The sequence below is a fragment of the Chlorocebus sabaeus genome, chromosome 10 (genome assembly GCF_047675955.1).
Source record: "Chlorocebus sabaeus isolate Y175 chromosome 10, mChlSab1.0.hap1, whole genome shotgun sequence".
NCBI lineage: Eukaryota > Metazoa > Chordata > Mammalia > Primates > Cercopithecidae > Chlorocebus > Chlorocebus sabaeus.
Window position 1 is genome coordinate 94,825,470 of NC_132913.1, and position 21,154 is coordinate 94,846,623.

The 21,154-nt window shown below is 40.6% G+C and overlaps 1 long non-coding RNA gene across 9 annotated transcripts in view; it reads right to left on the bottom strand.

The window, feature by feature from the left end:
- LOC103217718 (uncharacterized) overlaps window positions 1–21,154 on the bottom strand; it is a 267,900-nt gene that overhangs the window by 61,294 nt on the left and 185,452 nt on the right. For 7 of the 9 annotated variants that reach the window (XR_012094288.1, XR_012094287.1, XR_012094284.1 and 4 more), the window contains 2 exons: window positions 5,441–5,653; window positions 4,430–4,553 (listed from right to left, as the gene is read on the bottom strand). The exons of the other annotated variants lie outside the window; for them this stretch is intronic. This is a non-coding gene — a long non-coding RNA (uncharacterized lncRNA). The remainder of the gene's footprint in view (window positions 1–4,429; window positions 4,554–5,440; window positions 5,654–21,154) is intronic. 9 annotated transcript variants of the gene reach the window in all.

The window sequence follows — 21,154 nt, forward strand, 5'->3', positions numbered from 1 at the left end:
TCTCTGGTTAATGCAGTAAGTTACAAAAACAAAATGAATAAATTTTGTGAACTAAGGTACTAAAGTACAAGAAAATCACACAAATACAATCTGAAAAAGTCAAAAGAATTAACTAAAAGCTTTCTTAATTTAAATAAGGAGTCATAAAGTGACTTGGAATAAGATAAATACCTAAAAAGCAACAGTATTTCTATATACTGGCAATAACCAGACAGATAATATAAAGCGAAAGAAAAGCCATTCAAATAGCAACAAATATAAAATATTTATAAGCTCAGTAAGAAATGTATTAAAAGTTTTAAAACCTTGATTGGGGGATATATTTTTAATAATTAAGAGGAAGAGTTATATTTTTATTAGATGGAAAAATTCAACATAAAGATGCCAAGGCTCCTCAAACTTACTAAAATAATTCTGTCTAAAGATCCAATGGGGCGTTTCTTGGAGGTCATTAGAATGAACATTGACGAATTGCTAAGCTTAGTGCTTATCTTATTAAAAACATTCAAATCTATAAACAGGAAAACTAGCCAAATACAAATATTCTTAGGGATCAGCCTTGTAAGATATCAGAACCTATTGTAAAAACTGAAACTGTGCATTTGATGTAAATATAAAAAAAGAAAAAGAAAAAGAAAATAATGAAATCCCCTGAAACACCCTATTATACATATGTGTCACATTTTACAGATGGCCTCATAATTGACAAAGTTTTCCACCTGCATTATCTTTTGTGCTTCAGGATCATGCTAGGAATCAAGTCGTATTACTATCCTCAGTCTTAGTTCTGAAGAAACTGAAGTTTCTTCAGTTGTGGCTTGACCAACATAATAAAACTAAGATAAACCCAGACTTGAACCTAGATTTTCTGACTTCTCTTACCAGGCCTCTTTTCACTACATTGATATCACAATACATTGGAGAATATACTTTTTTTAACGATGCTGAAATTAGGGGGAAAAAATGTTTCGACTTGCTCTTACACCATGTACTCCTGCTAACAATAAACAAACGAAATCCTGTAGTTGTTTGATGAAACACAGAGATAGGACACTGAACTAGGGTCTGTGTCTGTGGTTGTCCCTCACTGAGTCCACTCACGAAGTGCGAAGCTACAATGCTTCCTATTCACCTCCTCCTGCCCCACCCCCACCCTATCACCCCCATCCACCCCAGATGAATTCCTTATTGTCACTAAGACGCAGCAGTGACCAAAGTGAAATTGAAACTCTCCAGCAAATTACTGTTAAAAGAAAGTGTAGTCAGTCTGTTTCTAGGGAGGGGTTGGATAATTAGAGAGTAACTGATTAGGAGCATACAGTTAAGAGTGAAGACAAATAGAAGAAAAGGAGTAAGCAACTCATACATGGTACAGACCTACTATGTGGGACAACCACTCATCTCTGATACTGTAGCAAAAAGGCAGCTGTAAACAATAAACATAAATGCTAGCCTTAGATGAATGGGCACAGCTGTGTTCCAATAAAACTTTATTTCCATAAACAGGCAGCAGGCAGACTATACAGTGATGACTCCTGTACTAAGCAATTTAAGGTAGTTTTTCCATTCAATTATCCAAAAGAAATACTTTTAGATAAAAAATCAGAGGTTACTCAACATGACCACCTGACATTAAGATGGATACAAGTATTCGCCTCAGTAAGTGGCAGAGCTGAAATCTGAACTCAGGTCTTGTGACTCCTGAGCTGGGAAGGTGGGAAGTGTGTAGTCTTCTGATAGGGCAGCCTCCTGTGACTCAGAGGTGTTAACTGGATTCTGTGGATATGAAGTCTCAGCAGGTAGAAGAGAAGAGGCCTGAACAGGCTGCATCTAATGAACCAGACATATGTTGCACTGAACCAGGCTGGGAGTATGTGGGTGATCTCTGCTGCGATCATTTCACAAAGTAGGGAGGTATGGACATGCCCACTCACCTCAGGCACACCCCTTGCCTCCGAGACATCAAATCCACTCCCCCTAACACAGAGCAGGGTGCAGTTGTGGTCAGAAGTGAGTGGGAGAGGGAGGGTAGGCAGATGGGTGGCTGTTTATGGAAACCAGGAAATCCCAAATAAAGTCATCTAGAGCAATTCGGGCAACTTCTTTGAGTCCAAGCTTTCCTTTCTGCGGAATAGAAATGTCTGTCCTCTTTCTTTTCTCTTTTTGTTTTTAGCAAGATGTCAGAATAATACAATAGGAAAAAAAAAAACCCTTTGTGTAAAATTCATTGGGCACCTCAGGGATACATGTCATTTGATGACATAGTCTCATTGTCACCCGACGTCCCATGACTTCAGCTGGCTCCAGAGTCTGCATGTAGCTTTCTGTGGGGAACTTTGCCATCTTTACATTTAACACATCTCTGCTGATGGACCAGCACTATTAAGCTGGTGCTTTGACAAGCACATCGACAAGAGACCAGGAGAGATGCCATGTAAAGGTTAAAGGACAGTGACTAAGGGGAGTAAATGAGCTTTTAAACGAGCCTGACACCATCCAGCTAGTTTTCATACTCCCTCCTGTGAAAAATCTTGACATATTGGTACATTGCTATGAGTTATTTCTTCATATATCGGTGTATAGTGGCCTAATATTATTTGCTCTTGCAGAGTGTTATCTAGGACTACAAACTTATTTTATTTTAAGCTCAATGACATTTCATCAACAGTTAACACAGCGTGAGTAGCTAAAAGTCACTTCAGGACAGTACATGAGGCCTCTCAGATGTTGTTGCTTTATTGCTTGACTGGATAGTTCTCTGACTTTCTCTACTTTTGATGGTTTTTGTTTTTACCCAGCTTTGTCTGTTTTGAGCTGTGTTTTTTCAGTCCATTATTATATATTATATTATTTATTTCACCACAAGATTTATTTATTATCTGTAATAATGAAAACTAATTTGTTTCATTTGCCCATGTTAGCTATGCCTAAAAGGGAAAACAATTCTCTCTAGTCATATAGAGAGGGATAGAATGGAAAGGAGATGGGGACAGTCACTGAGGAGTCTCTAAGAGGATTCCATCCTGGAGAACCTCTGCTCTGGGCTTGGAGAACTGGGCTCAAACAAGGCAGGGTTCATGTCAAACCCTCGGCAAATTCTCTCAATTTGGGACTGAGTCTCTCATGGTGCCTAGACTTTGACCATGCTTTCTGGAAACTCAGAAACTCTTGGTCCTAATCTCAATTCAGCTATTGACATTCTGGTCTTTTCTATTTAAAGCCACAAAATTGACTGTTTATTTTCCAGTTGTAGTTTAATTTTGTTTTGTTTTAAGCTCTCTGAGTTGATTTCTGCCCAATCAATAAGATCAGCCATACATTTAATCTGATTCTGTCACTGAGACAGCTGAACACCCTGGCAATTCTACAACCTACTCTGGATAAGTTCAGCCCATATAAACTCAGCCCATTTCCAACACCTCTGCGGCAGCTTTCTCATCTGTAGTATGAGAAAACACTCACCTAGTTCACAGAATTGTTGGAAGCATTATATAATAAACAAGACTGTACTATATTTTTAACTGACGACATATATTTTCCTAATAAAAAAATAATATTCTTAATAAAACGATAATAATATATGTCTCCAAGAAGACGAACACTAGATTTCCTGGGTGTTCTGTGTGTTGTAGAACTTTGCTGGTGCTGACAAGAATTTGCCAATCAGAACAGTTAACATTCATTAATAAGAATAAACACTGACTTTTGCAGTTCTCTACTGATAATAATTTAGCCCTCTTTAAAAAAAAATGATAAAAATATAACATACATATAGAAAAGTGCATAAATGTTACATGTGATGAAGTTTCATAAAATGAATATACCTGTGAAACCAGTACTCAGATGAAGAAACAGAATCCCTACAGCATCCCAGAACCAGCCCTTGGGCCCCCTTCCAGGCATTCTTCATCTAAAGAAAACTCCTTTCCTGACTTCTAACAATATAGATTAGTTCTACCAGTTTTCATAATTTTTTTGTACGTGGAATTAAAAAATTATGTAGTATTAGTACAGGCCTTTCTAAGCTTATTTAAGCTTAGTTCATAAAGAAGATATGGGTTCTGAAGCAGTCTTCCTTTTTTAGGCTGACTTGAGGAAAGAGACCTGGAGGAGGAGGGTGAGTAGAGGAACCCTATAATTTGTCATCCAAACTGGGACACCTTTGAGAGTGAAAGGAGGTGCTATTCATAATAACAGTGGACAAAAGGCATAAGCAGTGACTGTCCCCAGCAAACCAGGACATGTGGTCACCCTGGTGAGAGAGGATGGTAGAAGGTAGCAGGGACACACTGGCAGGAAAAATCTGTCTTTGGGGCCCGAAAATAGAATCCATTCCTGTTGCCTGATATGGATTCAGGACTGGGGGCTGGTAGCACACTTCCCAAGAAGTGTTGTCACTGGTAGAAAACTCAAGTCAATAAATACTTACTGAATTCCTGTTATGCGCAAGGCGCTGCAATGGCACCATGATGGCTCGGGCACTGTGTCCAAAGTAGCTCACAGTCTGATAATGGCAATGAGACAAGTTCACAAACAGGTGAACTGTAAGGTGGCTGCCAATGGAAATGTGTGAAGTATTAAGTGGATTCCAAGGATGCATACAGTGTTATTTGGATTACAAGGAACGGGAGATTGTGCCCACTGGGAGACATGGGAAAAGCAAGCATCATGGGCTAAGTAGCATTCAGCACGGTCTAGAATCTTACTTCAGTGCTCCTCAACTATGCACATTAGAATTAGCCTTTCTAACACCCAATACTCAGGCAGCACCCCAGAACAATTAAATCAGAGTCTCTGGGAATGCAGCCCAGGTCTAAGTATTTTAAAAGCTCGCCCAGGTAACTCCAGTGAAGAGTGAAGCCTGAGAACCACTATTCTAGAAAGATGAGTAGGCATTAGCTGGCAGGAGAGGTGGGGGCACAGAGGAGGCCACGGAGAGAACAGCTGTGAGTTAGTATATTCCCTCTTTGGTAGGCACATAGAGAAGAGTCGCCCATTGGGAATTAAATATGGAGGAAAAGCAGCAGGGCAAAAATAATTTAACCCCCTTCAGGAAAAAAAAAATTAATTAATTATGAAACCATTTGCTAAGGCCAATAACAGGGATGGATGGGGAAAAGATGCACTGAACACCAAGGGAACACAGAGTGGCAATAAATCCATCATAAATCGCACAAGCCATCAGATAACGTCTGTTCCTCACATTAGCATCCCATTAAGCTGCTATTAGTGATAGCAAGGAAACTGAATGAAACCGGCTTCCTGGGTTAGCACCAGCAGCCAGGAAGACTTAACAAGCTGCAATCCTTCACTGGTACCTTTAAGGACCTGAGGTCCATTTGTAAAGGATGCTTAGAGGCCCCAAACCTTGACCTATCACGCTCATGCTGTGGGAGTTTGTGGGGGGGCTGGAATTAATCACAGCAGGGAAACAACTTACCAATCAATACCAGCCAATTAGAAGTCTCCCTGCTGCGGAGAGTTCCCTTGGAATGCCAGATGACCTTTGCCCTTGACTTTTTGTGGGGGCAGATGTTTCTTTAGCACAGCTACTGATAAGGACGGTATTCCGAGGGACATAGCTCATTTCACATGCCAACCGCTGCCCAGGCATCTTGGGGCTCAACTTTTTGAGCACTTAAGCATGAGCCACCTGCCAATGGGAAGTAAAGAAAAATAGGAATGGAAATTATAGCAATAATTAATTTACAGCCATTGTGCTACTTTTTCTGTGAACTCAGCCCTGACCTTCAAGAAGCCACTGACAAGAGCAGAAAGTTAGGAAACTCAGTCTTTGCCCGGGGTTCACTATTGTGTTGCTGTCCTGTTCTGCAGCCTCCACTACCTGTCAAAGAGGAGACTCTAAGGCCTGGAGAACCACCTAGAGGGAAAAAGTCCGATAGCTACCACTGTTTCCCATGATCTGGCTTGGGGACTCCAGCTCGAGCCTGGGTGGGCCCCAGAACCCCCATTCTCCCAGGACTTCTGGATAGCTGTTTGCCCTTGTTATTTACAAGTCTTGGCCAGTATTTTTTAAAATCAGTTTTCTGACATCTTTGCCACAGAGGTAATGTGCCCCAGGACACAGAGATATAAATAAATAAACATTTATTTATTTAAAAATATTTACTTAAAAAATTAATAACTATAAGATAAATCTACGAAGTGTTCTGAAGTTTACCATTTTTTTGGTCACTTACTTTTTTTAGTCATATTTTAAGGCAAACAATCTATTGTTTACAGCATTTCCTGGAGACTCCAGGACTTCGAGCATTTGACCTCATCCTTCTGGTTGCTTCATTTCCTCTTGCAGGATTTCCATCACGGTTTCTTCGGATGCCAATTTGGGAAATCCTTCTCAACATTTTCCCTCCTAAGTATTCCTCTGCCCCTTTCACCACAGAGAATCATGGTTTTCAAATGAAAAATAAAAACAAGTTTGGAGCTGACTTTAATAAGTACAAGACATGGGGCAAATCATACAATGATTCCCTCCCTGTCCTTACCCTAAACCACAAACCTTTTTATTTAAGTCAAACCTGATATAAATGATGATCAAAAATATCACTGAAGTGAAAAACAAACTTTCAGAAGGTCCACAAATTTTTGGAAGGCATTGTGAGCAGATATGAAAGGAACATCATCATAGATTTTGCCTTGGAAATGTAGACAGTGGGGGAGAGTTTTGCAAACCAATGATACATAAGTGTATTAGCCTCGAGAATATTTAAATATTTAAATGTGCAACTTGGCAGAAGTCACCATCTTTCTATATCGCCCTGCACACCCACTAGCTCCTTAAGTCACTCTATGTCCCTCCCCAAATGTGCAACTGTCACCCTGTCCCCTGATCTGAGGAAGGACTCTGCTCAAGTTCTTCACTTACACAGGAGAGGGCAATTGTCCACATTCCTTTTCAATCTCTGCTGTGTTGCAGTCTTGCCGAAAATGTTTAGCCTGAATCTTATTATGCAGGGAAATCCGCATAAATCTAGAGTGTGGGACGTGGGGGTGTGCGTGTGTGCCTGGTGGGGGTAGGGGGAGCACAAAGTGGCAAAATGCTAAAACAGTCATTGAATCTAGTAAAGCATATGAGGATTCTATAACTATTTCTTTTTTTATAGGTTCAACATTTTTCAAAATAAAAAGTTGGTAGAATAATAAGAAGCCATGAGGACTAAGAAGCCATGAGGACCAAGAAGCTCACATTTCTAAGGCTTTCTAAGTTTCATCTTGAAGCAAGATACATCATAAGGCATTGTCTAGGTACAACTTGCACTTTCCTGTCCAAGCCTCAGACCCTGTTCTTCATTTGGGCCCACAGAACAACAGCTTCCACTTTTGTGTCCAAAGAAAAATGCTAACCAGCTTGTAATTGCTGTAAGGAGGTCTGTTTGAGGGTTTAAACAAAAATAATAGACATGCTCAAGAAAAATTCCAGATTGTAATGTAAAGTGCAGGGTCATACAGAATGTCATTAACAAACTTTTGGCCTGGCATGATGGCTCATGTCTATAATCCCAACACTTTGGAAGGCTGAGGCAGGTGGATTGTTTGAGGCTGGGAGTTCAAGACCAGCCTAGCCAACATGGTGAAACCCTGTCTCTACTACAAATACAAAAACTGACCCAGCATGGTGGTGCATACCTGTGGTCCCAGCTACCCAGGAAGCTGAGACAGGAGAATTGCTTGAACCTGAGAGGCAGAGGTTGCAGTGAGCTGAGATGGTGCCACTGCACTCCAGCCTGGGTAACAGAGTGAGACTCTATCTCAAAAATAATTTTTTAATTTTAAAATTTTTGTATTATTTGTTACTTTTCAAAAGTTTATTCAAACAAGTAAAAACACTATCTGCCAGTGAGTGAGAAAACAAAGGGGCACCTCTTGCTGACTCAGCACTTGATGTATTGCATTTCATGGCCCATGGATTAACTATGATACTCAAAAAATATGTTTCTACACTGATATTTGACACAGGAAATGAAACAGATTATTAAAAACAGTTTTCAGATTTTCCCGGGCAAGATGACTGAATAGGAACAGCTCCGGTCTGCAGCTCCCAGTGAGACCACTGCAGAAGGGGGGTGATTTTTATGTTTCCCAATGAGGTGCCCTGCTCATCTCACTGGGACTGGTTAGACAGTGGGTGCATCCCACAGAGGGAGCCGAAGCAGGGTGGGGTGTTTTGTCACCCAGTAGGTGCAAGGGGGCGGGGAACTTCCTCCCCTAGCCAAAGGAAGCTGTGAGGGACTGTGCTGTGAGGGATGGAGCTATCCAGCCCAGATACTACACTTTTCCCACTGTCTTCACAACCCGCAGACCAGGAGAATTCCTTGGGTGCCTACACCACCAGGACCCGGGATTTCAAGCACAAAGCCAGGCGGCCATTTGGGCAGACACTGAGCTAGCTGCAGGAGTTTTTTTTCATATCCCAGTGGTGCCTGGAAGGCCAGTGAGACAGAACCATTCATTCACCTGTAAAGGGGCTAAAGCCAGGGAGCCGAGTGGTCTTGCTCAGCAGATCCCACCCCCACGGAGCACAACAAGCTAAAATCCACTGGCTCGAAATTCTCACTGCCAGCACAGCAGTCTGAAGTCAACCTGGGATGCTTGAGTTTGGTGGGGGGAGGGGCATCCACCATTACTGAGGCATAAGTAGGCGGTTTTCCCCTCACAGTGTAAACAAAGCCACCATGAAGTTCGAACAGGGCAGAGCCCACCACAGCTTGGGAAAGCCCCTGTAGCCAGACTGCCTCTCTACATTCCTCCTCTCTGGGCGGTCTGTGAAAGAAAGGACCAGTCGGGGGCTTATGGATAAAACTCCCATCTCCCTGGGAAAGAGCACGCTGGAGAAGGGACAGCTGTGGGTGCAGCTTCAACAGACTTAAACGTTCCTGCCTGCCGGCTCTGAAGAGAATAGCAGATCTCCCAACACAGCACTCAAGCTCTGCTAAGGGACAGACTGCTTCCTCAAGTAGGTCCCTGACCCCCATGCCTCCTGACTGGGAGACACCTCCCAGCAGGGGTCGACAGATACCACATACAGGAGAGCTCCAGCTGGCATCTGGCACATTCCCCTCTGGGACAAAGCTTCCAGAGGAAGGAACAGGTAGCAATCTTTGCTATTCTGCAGCCTCTGCTGGGGATACCAAAGCAAACAGGGTTTGCAGTGGACCTCCAGCAAACTCCAGCAGACCTGCAGAAGAGTGACCTGACTGTTAGAAGGAAAACAAACACACAGAAAGCAATAGCATCAACATCAACAAAAAGGACAACCACACAAAAACCCCATCCAAAGGTCACCAACATCAAAGACCAAAGGTACACAAATCCCCAAAGATGAGGAAAAAACAGTGCAAAAGGTCTGAAAATTCCAAAAAGCAGAATGCTTCTTTTCCTCCAAAGGATCACAACTCCTCACTAGCAAGGGAACAAAACTGGACAGATAATGAGATTGATGAATTGACTCAAGTAGGCTTCAGAAGGAGGGTAATAACAAACTCTTCCGAGCTAAAGGAGCATCTTCTAACTCAATGCAAGGAAGCTAAGAACCTTGATAAAAGGTTACAGAAACTGCTAACTAGAAAAACCAGGTTAGAGAAGAACATAACTGACCTGATGGAACTGAAAACCATGGCACAAGAACTTCATGCAGCATACACAAGTATCAATAGCTGAATGAATTAAGCAGAAGAAAGGATATCAGAGATTGAAGATCAACTTAATGAAATAAAGCATGAAGGCAAGATTAGAGAAAAAAAGAGTGAAAAGGAATGAAAAAAGCCTCCAAGAAATATGGGACTATGTGAAGAGACCAAACCTACATTTGATTGGTATACCTGAAAGTGACGGGGAGAATGGAACCAAGTTGGAAAACACACTTCAGGATGTTATCCAGGAGAACTTCCCCAACCTAGCAAGACAGGCCAACATTCAAATTCAGGAAATACAGAGAATATCACAAAGATACTCCTCCAGAAGAGCAACCCCAAGACACATAATCATCAGATTCTCCAAGGTTGAAATGAAGGAAAAAATGTTAAGGGCAGCCAGAGAGAAAGTTTGGGTTACCCACAAAGGGAAGTCCACCAGACTAACAGCAGATCTCTCTGCAGAAACCCTACAAGCCAGAAGAGAATGGGGGTAACATTCAACAATCTTAAAGAAAAGAATTTTCAACCCACAATTTCATATCCAGCCAAACTAAGTTTCATAAGTGAAGGAGAAATAAAATCCTATACAGGCAAGCAAATGCTGAGGGATTTTGTCACCACCAGGCCTGCCTTACAAGAGCTCCTGAAGGAAGCACTAAATATACAAAGGAAAACCCGGTACCAGCCACTGCAAAAACATACCACAATGTAAAGACTATCGACACTATGAAGAAACTCCATCAGCTAATGGGCAAAATAACCAGCTAGCATCATAATGACAGGATCAAATTCACACATAACAATATTAACCTTAAATGTAAACCAGCTAAATGCACCAATTAAAAGACACAGACTGGCAAATTGGATAAAAAGTCAAAACCCATCATGTGCTGTATTCAGAAGACCCATCTCACATGCATAGACACACATAGGCTCAAAATAAAGGGATGGAGGAAGATTTACCAAGCAAATGGAAAGAGAAAAAAAAGGAGGGGTTGCAATCCTAGACTCTGATAAAACAGACTTTAAACCAACAGAGATTAAAAAAAAAAAAAAAGACAAAGAAGGGCACTACATAACAGTAAAGGGATCAACACAACAAGAACTATCCTAAATATGTATGCACCCAATACAGAAGCACCCAGATTCATAAAGCAAGTTCTTAGAGAACTACGAAGAGACTTAGACTCCCACACAATAATAGTGGGAGACCTTAACACCCCACTGTTAATATTAGACAGATCAATGAGACAGAAAATTAACAAGGATATTCAGGACTTGAACTCAGCTCTGGACCAAGCAGACCTAATAGAAATCTACAGAACTCTGCACCCCAAATCAACAAAATATACATTCTTCTCAACACCACATCACACTTATTCTAAAATTGACCACATAATTGGAAGTAAAACACTCTTCAGCAAATGCAAAAGAACGGAAATCATAACAAACAGTCTCTCAGACCACAGGGCAATCAAATTAGAACTCAGGATTAAGAAACACACTCAAGGCCGGGCGCGGTAGCTCAGGCCGGTAATCCCAGCACTTTGGGAGGCCAAGGCAGGTGCATCACGAGGTCAGGAGATCGAGACCATCATGGCTAACATGGTGAAACCCCGTCTCTACTAAAAATACAAAAAATTAGCCAGGCATGGTAGTGGGTGCCTGTAGTCCCAGTTACTCGGGAGGCTGAGGCAGGAGAATGTTGTGAACCAGAGAGGCGGAGCTTACAGTGAGCCAAGATCAGGCCATTGCACTCCAGCCTGGGTGACAGAGTGACCAAAAAAAAAAAAAAAAAAAAAAAGAAGAAACACACTCAAAACCACACAACTACATGGAGACTGAACAACTTGCTCCTGAATGACTACTGGGTAAATAATGAAATTAAGGCAGAAATAATAAGTTCTTTGAAACCATAGAGAACAAAGACACAATGTACCAGAATCTCTGGCACACAGCTAAAGCAGTGTTCACAGGAAAATTTATAGCACTAAAATGCCCATAGGAGAAAGCAAGAAAGATCTAAAACTGATACCCTAATATCACAATTAAAAGAACTAGAGAAGCAAGAGCAAATAAAATCAAAAGCTAGCAGAAGACAAAAAATAAAGATCAGAGCAGAACTGAAGGAGATAGAGACATTAAAAAAACCTTCAAAAAACCAATTAATCCAGGAGCTGGTTTTTGGAAAAGATTAACAAAATAGATAGACCACTAGCCAGACTAATAAAGAAGAAAAGAGAGAAGAATCAAACAGGCACCATAAAAAATGATAAAGGGGATATCACCACTGATCCCACAGAAACACAAACTACCATCAGAGAATACTATAAACTCCTCTACACAAATAAACTAGACAATTTAGAAGAAATGGATAAATTGCTGGACACATACACTGTCCCAAGACTAAACCAAGAAGAAGTCGAATCCCTGAATAGACCAATAACAAGTTCTAAAATTGAGGCAATAATTAATAGCCTACCAACCAAAAAAAAGCCCAGGACCAGACGGATTCATAGCCAAATTCTACCAGAGGTACAAAGAGGAGCTGGTATCATTCCTACTAAAACTATTCCAAACAGTAGAAAAAGGAGGAATCCTCCCTAACTCATTTTATGAGGCCAGCATCATCCTGATACCAAAGCCTGGCAGAGACACAACAAAAAAAGAAAATTTCAGGCCAATATCCCTGATGAACATCAATGTGAAAATCCTCAATGAAATAATGGCAAACCGAAACCAGCAGCACACTAATCCTTAACAATCAAGTCGGCTTCATCCCTGGGATGCAAGGATGGTTCAACATATGCATATCAATAAATGTAATCCATCACATAAACAGAACCAATGACAAGAACTACATGATTATCTCAATAGATGGAGAAAAGGCCTTTGATAAAATTCAACACCTCTTCATGGTAAAAACACTCAATAAACTAGGTATTTATGGAATGTATCTCAAAATAATAAGAGCTATTTATGACAAACCCACAGCCAATATCATACTGAATGGGCAAAAGCTGGAACCATTCCTTTTGAAAAGCGGCACAAGGTTATCCTCTCTCACCACTCCTATTCAACATAGTATTGGAAGTTCTGGTCAGGCAATCAGGCAAGAGAAAGAAATAAAGCATATTCAAATAGGAAGAGAGGAAGTCAAATTGTCTCTGTTTGCAAATGACATGATTTATATTTAGAAAACCCCATTGTCTCAGCCCCAAAACTCCTTAAGCGGATAAGCAACTTCAGCAAAGTCTCACGATACAAAATCGACATGCAGAAATCACAAGCATTCCTATACACTGATAATAGACAGAGAGCCAAATCATGAGTGAACTCACATTCACAATTGCTGCAAAGAGAATAAAACACCTAGGAATACGACTTATAAGTGATGTGAAAGATGTCTTCAAGGAGAACTACAAACCACTGCTCAAGGAAATAAGAGAGGGCACGAACAAATGGAAAAACATTCCATGCTCATGGACAGGAAGAATCAACACCGTGAAAATGGCCATACTGCCTGAAGTAATTTATAGATTCAATGCTAGTCCCATCAAGCTAATTTCTTCACAGAATTAGAAAAGACTACCTTGAATTTCATGTGGAACCAAAAAAGAGCCCATATAGCCAAGACAATCCTAAGCAAAAAGAATAAAGCTGGAAGCATCACACTACCTGGCTTCAAACTATACCACAAGGCTACAGTAACCAAACGGCTTAGTCCTGGTACCAAAACAAATATATAGACCAATGGAAAAGAACAGAGGTCTCAGAAATAACACCACACATCTACAACCATCTGATCTTTGACAAACCTGACAAAAACAAGCAATGGGGAAAGGATTCCCTACTTAATAAATGGTGTTGGGAAAACTGACTAGTCATACGCAGAAAACTGAAATTGGACCCCTTCCTTACACCTTATACAAAAATTAACTCAAGATGAATTAGAGATTTAAACATAAGACCTAAAACCATAAAAATCTTAGAAGAAAACCTAGGCAATACCATTCAGGACATAGGCATGGGCAAGGACTTTACGACTAAAACACCAAACACCTTCCTTACACCTTATACAAAAATTAACTCAAGATGAATTAGAGATTTAAACGTAAGACCTAAAACCATAAAAATCTTAGAAGAAAACCTAGGCAATACCATTCAGGACATAGGCATGGGCAAGGACTTTATGACTAAAACACCAAAAGCAATGGCAACAAAAGCCAAAATTGACAAATGAGATCTAATCAAACTAAAGAACTTCTGCACAGCAAAAGAAACTATCATCAGAGGGAACAGGCAACCTACAGAATGGGAGAAAATTTTTGCAAGCCATCCCTCTGACAAAGGGCTACAAGGAACTTAAACAAATTTCAAGAAAAAAAACCAAACAACTCCATCAAAAAGCAAGCAAAGGATATGAACAGACACTTTCCAAAAGAAGACATTTATGCGGCCAACAAACATGAAGAAAAGTTCATCATCACCAGTCATTACAGAAATGCAAATCAAAACCACGATGAGATACCATCTCATGCTAGTTAGAATGGCAATCATTAAAAAGTCAGGAAGCAACAGATGCCGGAGAGGATGTGGAGAAATAGGAATGCTTTTACACCATTGGTGGGAGTGTAAATTAGTTCAACCATTGTGGAAGACAGTGTGGTGATTCCTCAAGGATCTAGATCTAGAACTAGAAATACTACTTGACCTAGCAATCCCATTACTGGGTATATACCCAAAGGATTATAAATCATTCTACTATAAAGACACATGCACACGTATGTTTAATGTAGCACTATTCACAATAGCAAAGATTTGGAACCAACCCAAATGCCCAGCAATGATAGACTGGATAAAGAAAATGTGGCATATATACATGATGGAATACTGTGCAGCCATAAAAAAGGATGAGTTCATTTCCTTTGCAGGGACATGGATGAAGCTGAAAACCATCATTCTCAGCCAACTAACAGAAACAGAAAATGAAACACCATATGTGCTCACTCATAAGTGGGAGTTGAACAATAAGAACATATGGGCACAGGGAGGGGAACATCACACACCAGAGCCTGTCGGGGTGGGGGGCAAGAGGAGGGATAGCATTAGGAGAATTACCTAATGTAGATGACAGGTTGATAGATGCAGCCAACAACCATGGCACATATATACCTATGCAACAAACCTATATGTTCTACACATGTATCCCAGAACTTAAAGTATAATTTAAAAAAAAAAAACAGTTTTCAACAAATTTGGAGGTTCTTTATGAAAAACTAAATTTCCTTATTCAGGAAATAATCCTTTGAGAGAAAAATAATACCATGTTCAAAGGATCAACTTCCTCAGGAAGAGAATTTAGAGAAAGTTCTTCCTTCCGTATAACAAATCCATGTTTAAATTGCTTTATCAAGAGACCAAGTTCTCACAATTCACTGAATCAAAGCACTCAGATGAAAAAATGGCAAATTTTCAGGAGGAAGCCACTCGTCTAAACACGGGAGAATCTCAGAAATAATTGTATTAACCACATTAACTAGTAAACTAGATTTTCTGCAATGTGCATGACACCAAAAAAGAATAGTCAACTTATTTTTGTCTAAGAAAGTTTAGACTAAATTACTTTAAGTTTCTTGATTTAACATGACCAAATATGTATATATATATATACATACACACACACATATATAGCATGGTATATGGCGTGCTTCTGAATGCAAATTACTCACTTTACCACTGTAAAGAAGAAAGGGTAACACCTTTTCCTCACCCATCACAAGAGTCATGGCCAACAGTCCTATGACAGAAGACAAGTTAGCAAAAAAAAGCACAACAAATTTATTTAGCAAAGTTTCACTTGACACAGGAGCCTTCAGAAATGAAGACCTGAAGTCTCAGGAAAATTTATACTTGTATGCTAAGTCTGATGAAAGAAGTAGATAGTTATGGAGAAACATGATTAGAAAGGTCTGACCTACTGGTAATCAACTGAGAAGGGAACCCAGCAAGGCCTGTTTGCTCAGATTACTCTTGGCCTCTATGTACATACCTTCTCCCTGAGTATGGGGTAGGTCACCCTGGGATGAGGGCCTTATGTCCTATTTTCAGACAAGGTAGGTTGGAGAATTCTTTTATGACCATGCTTCACACAGAAAGGCAGAGTAAGGTCACAGTGCCCTTCTTACTTCTGAGGCCCTCCCAATCCCCTGCAGTTCAAAGTACTTTGGGGTAACATTTTCTAGGCCACAGTGCCACATTGTTTACCACTTTTGTGCCCAAAGAAAGATACTAATCAACCTATAATTTCCGTAGTATGTTTGATGAGATCAAAAAACAATGGATATGCTTCATAAACTATCATATTCTAACGTATGATAGCAGTTTTATATGTTTACTATAAATATATAACATTTTATTGTATATTTACATTTATTTTACTAATTTATTTGGAGTTTTTTTGTTTGTTTCTTTTTGGTGTGGTTGTTGTTTCTTTAAATGGAGTTTCACTTACGTCCAGGTTGGAGTGCAGTGGCGTGACCTTGGCTCACTGGAACCTCCACCTCCTGGGTTCAAGCGATTCTCGTGCTTTAGCCTCCCAAGTAGCTGGGATTACAGGTATGCTCTATCATGCCCAGCTAATTTTTGCATTTGTAGTACAGATGGGGTTTTGCCATGTTGGCCAGGTTGGTCTTGAACTCTTGGCCTCAAGTGACCTGCCTGCCTAAGCCTCCCAAACTGCTGGGATTACAGATGTGAGCCACCATGCCCAGCCTTATTTATTTGTGTGTGTGTGTAATTGCCTAATAGCTTATACCTTAAGAGAGCCTTAAATAGTATAAGAAAGAAAAGATCAACAAAGGGCAAGACTGTCACATCTGTGTGGCTACAAAAGGAAAATATTCCTTACACAGCATATTTCCTACATGATTGACAAGGCTAGTAATCTGCATTCAAAAGCATGTAGCCCATGTACTACAGGCTACATACAGGCTCTCAGGCTAATGATCAGAATAACAATTATGAGTAACTTTTCCTGAATGCTTACTAAGTGCCAGGCACTACACTAAGTGTTGTTTTGTTTTTTGTTTTGTTTTGTTTTTGAGACACAGTCTCATTGTGTCACCCAGGCTGGAGTGCCCTGGTGTGATCTTGGATCACTGCAACCTCTGCCTCCCGGGTTCAAGCGATTCTCCTGCCTCAGCCACCCAAGTAGCTGGGATTACAGGCGCGCACCACCATGCCCAGCTAATTTTTGTATTTTTAGTAGAGACTGGGTTTCACGGTGTTGCCAGGATGGTCTAAAACTCCTGACCTCAGGTGATCCACCGGCCTCAGCCTCCCAAAGTGCTGGGATGACAGGTGTGAAACACCGTGCCCGGCCTTACACGAAGTGTTTTGCATAATGTTATGTGTCTTGTTTAATCCTCATTTTTTGAAGGAGGCTCCTGAGACTCACAGAAGTGAGCTGCACAAAGTCACATGATTGATAAGTGGTCAAGCTGAGGTTCAAATACAGGCCATTGAACTTCAAACTAAAAAACCACGATCATTCCAGGCACCACCTTAAAGTTCTACTTACAAGGGGCCAGCAAGAGGCACACGGCCCAGCACGAAAAAGTGAGTGAGGGCATTCAAACACAAGTCAAATCATGGCATGGGAAAAACAGAAAAACTTTGATGTTCTCCATTTGTTCTTCAGACAAACATAAGAGAGTAGGGCTCAACTGTAAGACAGAAACTGCCCAGCACCATCTGCAGGTGGATTGCATTGTTTGGGGAGGCAGTCACATGACCCAGATCTGCTTCCTGCCTCTGCTTGCAGAAGTCTAACACTCTGAGGGCTAACACCAATCCTGCTTGCAGGATTCTAACACTCTGAGGCTCTGAGGGTGTTAAAGTCCCTGTCTCCCGCACTACCAACCCCACTGTCAGCTTGACCATGAGTGAATGCCTTCACCAATGTAAAAGACCCTGCTAACAGGAAAAAATATGAGCCTGGAGCCTGAACAGGAAGGCTTTCTCTTCCACAGATTGGAAGCACTGCTGAAGAAGCTGGCTGAGTTGTGAGGTTCATGAAGTATGAATGTACAGCACCAGGTACCGTGCTTGGAGCATATGAAACATGCAACACATGACTACTATTGTTGTACAGGTTTTATTCCCAAACTCTCTGTAACAAAATATAGTCATGTGTCTTTTTAAAAAAAATCCGTGTTGGATTCTAGTGCTGAAAAGAGGAGAAGCTACCACTAATATAGCATGAGAGAGTGGCAGACAGAGAGATCCCTGGGGACCCACATTTTCAGGGAGAAACCCCAATTCTTTCTGCCCTTCAAGAAGTGGCACATAGCAGAAAGTGAAATCATTCATTGGACAGCTTGATTGGAAACTGTGATTTATATTGCTGGGATCTTTTTGCCACAATAGCCTAATCTAAATCAGGCCATTATTTCATACAGCCATTATTTCATAAAGTTTTACATTTTAACCTGTAACTCAGGTACCAAGTTTCCTCAAGCTACACATTCCCACAAATTAACAACAATATCATTGGTTTGACATTATAAGTACAAAAAGAGCTTTTTTTAAGAAAAACAGTTATAAGCTGATATATCATTTTCAACACACCCTATATATAAAGTTGCTGTGTTTCAGAGGTTATTTGGATTATTTTAATCTATTGAAAAAAAAAGCTAACACGACACTTTTGGACACTTCAGCCTCCTTTTTCTTTGCTTTGATGGTGTTCTTTTCTCCTTTTCTCCCTCTAGTTTTATCTCTGTTCAAAAGCAAGATTTTAAATCCTGTAAGTAGAAATTGGAACAACTTCTGGGCTTTGCACAGCATCTAGCTAGTTCTTTAGGATATTCTTTGTTCTATTTTTTAACATACATTTTTAAAGGTAATAATAAACTAAACTTTGACCTTTAAAATCTTCAAATAAATCAATCAGCAAGAGAAATAACTAGGTAAAGAGCAGAATGGAAAACAATCAAACAAGGCTGGAAAGTCAGAAAATTCCTAAAATGGTGTGTGTGTGTACGTGTGTGTGTGTGTGCATGTTGTTCTTATTGTTCGTTTGTATATGTGTGATTTGAGCAACATTTGAGTAAAAAAAAAATAAGAAGAAGAAAATGAGGAAAGTGCTAGTTGCCTTTGAAGTCATTTCATAAGGAAAGATTTGTAAAGCAAAGGAAAAGAGAAAGGGGTCGTGCAATCAGTGCCATTCCCTGAGCCCCTGCCTGCACCAGCCAGCTCTAGCCTCAGCAGGGCCCTTGTCTGGGCATTGTCCCTTGGGCTCTTTGTTCTTAGTTGCCAAGAGAAAGCGGTCATTGTTTCTCTATTTCTCTTCCTTTTTTTTGTTTTTTATTTGTTTCTTCTTCTTCTCTTCCATTTCCTCATCTTTTTCCCTATTCTCCTTCCTTTGCTTTTAAATCCAGTTTGGTATAGAGGTTCTTCCTTGGTTTACTTACAAGCATTTTCTTCTCCTGGTACAGATAACTTTCTTTGATCAAAGTATGACCTGTGAATCAAAACTCCTGCTACCAAAGTCCCTTGTTGTACCACACTAAAACCTACAATGTCCTCCCTGAAGTTGTTTTTGTGGCTCAATGAGCATAAGAGCCAAGTTAAAGCCAGATACAAGATGAGTTCAATTGCCACACATATTTGAGGCTAAGGGAAAATTACTTCTGGGGGAAATAATGTGTTGGCTTAAATTCATATGAAATGTAAATGACTAATATCAAATATTTTGCTGAAGCAGTGATTGATGGAAAAAAGGGTGTCAAGCCCTTTAAAAGGAAGGGAGCTCTCAGTAGATGGCAGAAAATTATGCAGAAAACATAGGCTAGTTCACTGAAGGCCAACTGGGTATGGAGTTTCACTTTGCCTTGAACTTGCTCTGCCCTTCAATGTCAGGGTTATGTAAAAGTGTCCAGTTATGGTCATTCAGAATCAGACAGAGCATAAACACCTCTCAGAAAAACGGGAAGTGTCTACAGAGCATCATAGAATGCCAGACAGTCTAATGGTCTAATTCAGCCTCACAAAAATGTGGCTTCACTGTCCTACTCTAGGCGGCTATCTGAACTTTTCAGATGAATAATAAGAGCTAAGGAAGTTATTCCACACAGTCTGTGATTGAATCTGTAGCAGAGTTTGTCTGAATTGGTTCAACATCCTTATGAGTTCTCTTCCTGTTAACCAAGAAGTCCACAGGCCCACCATCAAAATGCTTGCTCACTTTGCCTCTCTCGCTCCCACTTTCTCCTTTTCTCAATCTCTCTCTCTCTCTCTCTCTCTCTCTCTCTCTCTCTCTCTCTCTCTCTGTCTCTCTCTCCCCAACATACACCTCAGGTTTGGGTCAGCCAAGAACTCCTAACCCCAGTGCAGCTCCTGAAGCCCCAGACAACTACCTTCTCCTGGGATACTTAGGCAAAGCTGGAATTTCCAAGTTTGTCACAAGACGGTTTGTTGGGTGCATCCCACCCCCTTGCTTGCCTAGCAAATTGCATTGCTCTGTGATGACTTTACTCTTATGGACCTTCTACATTCTCCGGAATTTAATGGCCCAAATTTGCACTAGACCCATCTAACTCCAAAAGTCCACAGCAAGAAGCAATTTGTCATTTGCTCAGAACTCATTCTAATGTTACATTTTCTAGGGAAGAAGGTTAGTTGGTTTGTAAAATCAAAATTTCTTACTAAGGCTTAGTTGCCTCTTCTGAAATTTTGCTTCCATAGCTATGTTATGGCATTATTCTCAAGGGATTACAAAAGGTCTCCCTGTATCCTTTTCCTTCAGGAATGTCAATAATCTACTATAGCTTTTCTATAAATAGTAATAGCCTCACTTATTGAATGCTTATTATGGATCAGGCACTACACATTTGTCAAATCATTTATGGTAAAAAAAAAAAAAAAAAAAATCCTATAGCCAGTCCAACTACTATTCCCATTTTACAAATGGTAAAATTGAGACTCAGTGAGCTTGAGATACTAATTAGTGGAGCCAAGCTAGGGTACAAACTCAGGCAGTCTAACTTTAGAAGACTGTGAGCTTAAACACTACACTCTCATGCCCCATACGTGCTTCTAACCATTATATAATGCCGCTACATAATTCTTTTACACAAAACTGGGAGCTCCTCCCATGTAATTTGTGTGCAGATTTACTCAACTTTATATTCCCATAGGGCCTGGCATGTAGGAAGACGGCCAGCATAAAAGCCACAAGATGGCCAGCAGAGAGATATGAAAGCTCCCTGGTTGGCACACAGAACATTCTCCCATGATCTGTGTTCATGGCTAGCGACAGTGCCCTAGGAAAGATAAGCTAAACAAGACTCTGCAGTGTCACTTGGAATAAATGAAAGTTCCTTTCTTCATCTCTGGACTTTACAATGGGGCAGTTCCCAAACTTCCCAAACAGAATTGCTGTCTCAGCACATTTTCCCCAAGCCCACATTCTTACTTCTTAAAGAGAACCAAGCTTG